This window comes from Carlito syrichta, unplaced genomic scaffold (assembly GCF_000164805.1).
Source record: "Carlito syrichta isolate Samal-C Ts95f unplaced genomic scaffold, Tarsius_syrichta-2.0.1 Scaffold315374, whole genome shotgun sequence".
In the NCBI taxonomy this organism is placed as follows: Eukaryota; Metazoa; Chordata; class Mammalia; order Primates; family Tarsiidae; genus Carlito; species Carlito syrichta.
In genome coordinates this window covers 1,307,107-1,312,357 of record NW_007259470.1, presented here as the reverse complement: position 1 = coordinate 1,312,357, position 5,251 = coordinate 1,307,107, and positions in this window count along the sequence as shown.

The window sequence follows — 5,251 nt, the reverse complement described above, 5'->3', positions numbered from 1 at the left end:
AAGTCTCGCCAAGTTGCCCAGGCAGGTCTCAAACCCATGGGCTCAGGCAATCCTCTCATCTCGGTCTCCCAAAGTGCTGGGATTATAGGCGTGAGCCATCGTGTCCGTCTAGTAGGTAAATTGCTTAATAAAGTTGTTAACAATGAAACAGACTAAGAAGATATAACAACCAAATGCAAAAGAATGATCCTTGATTAAATCTTGGATCCCAAGCCAAAAATTATTAAAGAAATTTTAGGGCCCGGGTGCGATGGTCCAAGCCTATAATCCCAAGAACTTTGGGAGGTGGAGGTGAGAGGATCGCCTGAGCCTGCAGATTCAAGACCAGCCTGGGCAACTTGGGGAGACCTCGTCTCTATAATACATTAAAAAATTAGCCGGGCGTGGTGGCACATGCCTGTAGTTCTAGCTGCTTGGAAGGCTGAGGTGGAAGGATCGCCTGAGCCCAATAGTTCCAGGCTGCGGTGGCCAAGAGCAGTGTGCTGCTGCACTCCAGCCTGGGTGACAAAGTGAGTCTTTGACTCAAAAAAAAAAAAAAAAAAAGAAAGAAATAAATTTGGGGGACATTTATAGAACTATGAATATGGACTATAAACTAGACAGAATGGTCATTTGTAGAGGTGTGATAATAGTATGGCTATATAAGAGAAAGTCTGGTTTTAAAGATGCCTGCTGAAGTTTTTAGGGATAAAGTCTCATGGATCCACAACTTTTTTTTTTTTTTCTATTTTCAGATGGGTAATGTGCCAATGTCATAACAAGGTTTGAGGATGGCACATCTCACACATGTGTGTGAATACCCAATCATCACACTTACGAGCTACAACTTATTTCCAAATGGCTCAAGGAAAAAAAGAAAGAGATAAACAAAATGTAGCAAAATGTAGATGTGAAAATAGACGCCTGCGGTGCCTACCCAGTTTCCTACTGAGGATGGGAGTGCTCAGCCTGCCTTGGAAGCCTGGTCTGCAGCCCCCACTGCCAGAGCCACTGAACGACTAGGAGCAATATCTGAAGCTGTTATCCCACAGGTTCTTAAGCAAGATGGAAGTACGGTTGATGGAAAATAAGCATCAGTTTCTAAAAATGATAAAAATAGCTGGGTGTGGTGGCTCACGCCTATAATCCCAACACTTTGGGAGGCCGAAGTGAGAGGACTGCCTGAGCCCATGGGTTCAAGACCAGCCTGGACAACTTGAAGAGACCTCATCTCTACAATAAATCAGAAAATTAGCTGGACGTGGTAGCACGTGCCTGTAGTTCCAGCTGTTTGGAAGCCTGAGGTGGAAGGATCACCTGCGCCCAGCAGGTCAAGGCTGCGAGCACACCACTGCATTCCAGCCTGGGCGACAGAATGAGACTCCCAATCAAAAAAAATTAAATAAATAAATCAACAAAATTACTGAAGCAGAAGTTAAAAGGTGTTTAAAAAAATAAAAATGATAAAAACAAAAGATAGGAACAACTCAAATAACAATGCTCGAATGGACATTTGTTGAACACTATGCCAAACAAGTAGAGAACATAGATTCCTCTCAAGGATCTGAAACATTGGCCGGGAGCAATGGCTCACATCTGTAATTCTAGCACTTTGTGAGGCTGAGGAGGGTGGACTGCTTGAGCCCTGGAATTTGAGACCAGCCTAGGCAAAATAGCAGGACCTCTTCTCTACAAAAAAATCAAAAAATTAGCTAGGTGTGGTGATGCATGCTTGTTGTTCTGGTTACTCAGGAGGCTAAAACAAAAGGATCATCTGAACCCGGGAGGCTGAGGCTGTGGTAAGCCATGGTTGTACCACCACACTCCAGCCTGGGCAACACAGTGAGACTCTGCCCCTATATCCCAAAAAAAGAATATGAAATATTCACACAAAGTCATCACTTGTTCACAATGCAAGTCTCAATACATGTCAAATAATTTATATTTCTTTTTCCTCATTGTAATTAGTTAGAAGTCAATAACAAAAATATAAATACAAAAGAGATTTTACAGTACTTAGCTCTGAACAAATGAATAAAATGAATACACGTCAGATCTTGTGTGGGATACAGTCAAAAACTTTACTTAGATAGTTGGGGCGCCGGGCTCGGTGGCTCAGCCTGTAATCCCATACCTTTGGGAGGCTGAGGTGAGTGGATTGCCTGAGCCCACAGGTTCGAGACCTGCCTGGGCAACTTGGGAGACTTCATCTCTACAATAAATCAAAAAATTAGCCAGGCGTGGTAGCGCGCACCTGTAGTTCCAGCTACTTGGAAAGCTGAGGCAGAAGGATCACGAGGCTACGGTGGCCGGGAGCGGCCACTGCACTCCAGTCTGGGTGACAGAGTGAGACTCCAACTCAAAAAAAAAAAGAAAGAAAGAAAGAAAGATAGTTGGGGCTTACATATTTGTATTAGAAAAGCAGAAAAACTGGAACTTAAGTATTGAACTTATGAAGTGAGAAAATGGACAAAATAAACCCTAATAAAATAGGCTGATGGTGAAGGTAAAAATAAATAAAAAGCAAAGGTACAGTTGAGAGGATCAAGAAAGCCAAAGTGACTGCCGTGGTCTGAATATTTGTGTCCCCCCATTAATACGTCAAAATCCCAACCCCAGGGTGAAGGTATCAAGAGGTAGGGTTTTTGGGAGGTGATTAGCTCATAAGGGCCGAGCCCTCATGAGTGGGATTAGTGTCTTTATAAAAGATACTTCGGAAAGAGCGAGAGAAAAGTCGGCAGTCACCCAGAAAAGGGCACTCACCGGGAGCCAACCATGCTGCCACCCTACCCTGAGCCTGCCAGCCTCCAGAACTGTGAACAATACATTTTTGTTGTTTATAAGCCACTTGACTTATGGCATTTTATTATAGCAGCCTGAACAGACTGAGACAGTGACAGACTTCTTGTCGCTTGTCAAGAAGTGTCATGTGTCAAGACTTGTCAAGAAGAAAAAGAAAGCAAGAAAGATGTCAAATATGAAAAGGGGACATAACAGATGGAGCAGAAATTAAAAACATAACGAGAGAATACTATGGGAAGCTTTCTGGAAGTAAACTGAAACCAGGAGAAATTGTCAAATTAATAGGAAACCCCAAATAATGACTCAAGAAAAATTAGAAAGTATGAAGAGTCCTAAAGCCAATCTAGGAATTGAATCAGTAGCTAAAATCCTTTCTACATTTGATTTCTCCCACAAATAAGCTCTAAGGGAGAGAAAGAGAGAGAACATATAAATAGAAAGAGGCTTAATTGGCACAGCAATCAAATTCCAAACGTATAGACCTTATTCGAATTTTGATTCAAACCCCAAAACTGTAAAAAATGTGTGAGAAATTAAGGAAATTTGAACACTGACTAGATATTTGATGACATAAATAATTACTGTTTTTTGATATGCTAATGATATTTTGGTTACGTTCTAAGTGTCCTTATTTTTCAGAAATACTTACTGAAATATGCATAAATGAAATGTCATGACATCTGAAATGTGTTTCAACATAATTTAGTGGGGAGGGAACTGGGAGTATTGGTGAAAAAAGATTGGTCATGATTTGATCATTACTGAAGGTGAGTGATGGGTATATGCAGAGTTCAACATTCTGTCCTTTCTACTTTATATATGATTGTGATATTTTATAATACAGACATATACAAGTATCCATATATGTAACTTTCACATATGTATACATATGCTTGCACATACATATACACACATCTGGTATCAGAGGGGATGGGGATAAATAGAAATTTTTTTTTTTTTTTTGGAGTCAGAGTCTCATTCTGTCACCCAGGCTGGAGTGCAGTGGCTCAGCCACTGCAGCCTCCACCTGCTAGGCTCAGGTGATCCTTCCCCCTCAGCCTTCCAAGGAGCTGGAAATACAAGCACATTCACCACGCCCAGCTAATTTTTTGACTTATTGTAGAGATGAGGTCTCGCCAAGTTGCCCAGGCTGGTCTTGAACCCATGGACTCAGGCAATCCTCTCACCTCAGCCTTGCAAGTGCTAGGATTATAGGTGTGAGCCACTGCTCCGGGCCAGGAACTCTTATTATTAGTAGGAGTATACAAGTAGGTCCAAACAGTTTTGAAAACCATTTGGAATTTGTTGAGAATTTGAATATCTGCAGCTCCTACTAACCAATAATTCTACTCTCTGCCCAAATGCACACTGAGAAAAGGATGAATAAATTGCAGTGTAGTCATACATTGACATATCATAGATCCATGAACAAATATGTACTACAACTATATCCAAAATGAAGGGATTCTAAAAATGCTAAGTGAAAAAAAACAAAAACAGAAGACTACCAAAAATAGGGTTATTTCTTTTTCTTTTCTTTTCTTTTCTTTCTTTCTTTCTTTTTTTTTTTTTTTTTTTTGAGTGGAGGTCTCAATCTGTTGCCCCGGCTAGAGTCCAGTGGCATGATCATGGCTACCGCAGCCTCAACCAGCTGGGCTCAGGTGATCCTTCCACCTCAGCCTTCCTAGTAGCTGAGACTACAGGCATATGCCATCATGCCCCTCCAATTTAAAAAAAATTTTTTTTTGTAGAGAAAAGCTCTCACTATGTGGCCTAGGCTGGTCTTGAACTCCTTTGCTCAAGCACTCCTCCAGCCTCAGTCAACCAAAGTGCTGGGATTACAGGTGTGACCCATGGTACCTGGCCTGATTTCATTTTTCTAAAACTCAGGAACAAGCAAAAGCAAGTACTGTGCTGAGTAGGTATGGGGGGAGGATGGGGAAGTCGGAGTTATCTTTTGGAGGACAGGCCCCTTGTAGTACAGGCTTTCCTCGCGAGGTAATTGTTCCAGGAACGCATCAGCATCAGTGTACCAGCTGGCGTTGTTGTGAGAGGCCGTATTCAGCTTCAGTAAATTGTTTTTTGGAAATTCTTTCAACACACTTGCCCATTTCATGATACACCTGTTTACGAGCACACCCGCCCACAGAGTGCTGAGTGTTCAACGGTTTTTGACTAAAAACAGCATGACCTCCATGTCCCACACTTCCTATTCACCTGATCTCACCACCTTACCTAATAAGGCAGGTACCTCTCACCCCAAATTACACTCCTTTGAATCTCCTCCTTCTATCTGTTCCTGTACAACAACTCTCACAGTTTATAATTTGTACAACAACTCTCACAGTTTATAATTATTTGGTTTCTTTTCTTTGCATGTCTTTTTCTTTCTTTCTTTCTCTCTCTCTCTCTCTCTCTCTCTCTCTCTCTCTCTCTCTCTCTCTCTCTCTTTTTTTTTTTTTTTTTTTTT